Here is a 1814-nt window from a genome sequence, read left to right as displayed (position 1 = left end):
AGACAGGAAATTAAAGGCAAACATATTACTACGTGGCGTTTACTAGATAAGATAATACAGCTTCACGTACAGCCTGAATTTAAATCAAAGTTTTTACCTTGATTGACGCTTTATTAGGACTGCTTTTTTTTTTTTTGCTTGGATAACTAACACCTGAGTAATCATTTCAGTTCAGTTTATACCCTGAACCGTTTGGGCCCACTTCCGTAGCCGTAATGCGTTCAGTCCGATATAATCTCTAGTGATTCCGATGGTCTGTCGGGAAATAGCATTTCCTGAATGTAAATAATTTCAGGNNGCCGTTGAGCATCGATGGCGTTTGAATGCAGGAAGTGTAATGGGAGATAGCAGGGGAGGGAAGGACACTGGTGGAAATAAGCTCTGCCTAGTTTGATAAAGCCGCTTCATTACTTGGATATTGTGTGTCTGGAATCATTATGCACGAAAAGGCCTCTGGAGGCTCAGGTTTTATTGGCGGTCCTTGCACAGCTAACTCTCATCCATTNCCAACCGGCGGAACCTCTGCTATTCACTCTCCTAATCCGGAGAATGAATTATGCGATTGAGAGCATCTGGAAGATATTGTCATACGTACCATTCTGAGAGATTTATTAAAGGAACTAAAAAAAAAAGCCTGTTCGGATATTTCGCCGCTTAATTGTGTTGTTCGCTCTTGAGCTGACGAATGAGAACGGGAAAGTGTCTTGTTAAGTGACAGTCGGTGGTTTGTAATGTTTAATCAAATCGCGAAACTTTAGTTGCTTCTTTAAAAGGGCTTTTTGTCTGCGTATAATAAGAAGGAGCCAATGTCATTTGCGGGGCTGTATGCTTGGGTGGAAACAGCTTGATCTCCTGCTGGCTCTGACCCTCTGTAACCCCAGAGGTGTGGTAATGACTCCCTCCTGTGGTGAAAGGTCAGTACTACAGTAACTATGCAGTTGCTCCACACACCAGCAGAAAGGGCTTCTTTGACACCCTCAGCGTTGTGATGTAAAAAGCAGAGTTTACAGGAATAAGGATGCGGTGAAAATGAAAGTGCTTAAGATTTTCTGTATACACACACACACACAAAGTTTGTTACGAATTATTGTAGTATCAATATATTAAAAATCTTGTAATATTACATATCTTTCTTTTGTTCTCGAGTAATGTGACCTATTTATGTGAGGGTGTGTGTGTGNNNGCAGGTGTGAACGACGTGCAGCGTGTCATTGAAGTGACTTGGCCAAGTGTCAGATTTTAGCTTGTTGATCCAAACCGAGAGCATTTCAACCTTTTTAGAGATCCAGGGAAGCTCAACTAAGTCGGGGGTGACCACGAATATAGAAAGCTAGATTTGCTTTGCAACACTTTGTGAGAGCGTTCCTTTCATTGGTAACGCCGCAGGGCTCAAACGGTAACGGGTGCCTGTAAAATATCAGGGAACTTTAAAATCGTGATTTCCAGCTCTGGAGAAGTCATGGAAATTCATAAAATATTCAAACATCAGAGGAATTTTTATGATCAGTATACGCGGTGATGTAAAATGCTGTATTGAGATTTTTAAAAATGATTAGGCTACAGGAATGTAAATGATTGAGAAGGTCATAGAAAGATTGTGTCATTTCATGGAGGTCTGACATTAAACGATTGACAGACATGAAGCTTGCATGTTAAACCATGTAAGAAAATGTGTGTTTTTTTACGCACATAGCCTTATGGGTCATCTTTATAAAACATACATGTGGTATTTCAAGTGGAAATACTATCCTTTTTTTTTTTTNTGCGTTTCCCGGAAATTCATGTTGGGAGAACCTTTGGAAAAACCTCTAAAT

Source organism: Puntigrus tetrazona, chromosome 9 (assembly GCF_018831695.1).
Source record: "Puntigrus tetrazona isolate hp1 chromosome 9, ASM1883169v1, whole genome shotgun sequence".
NCBI classification, from domain to species: Eukaryota; Metazoa; Chordata; class Actinopteri; order Cypriniformes; family Cyprinidae; genus Puntigrus; species Puntigrus tetrazona.
The sequence above is the reverse complement of the archived record's forward strand: the minus strand, read 5'-3'. Positions refer to the sequence as shown.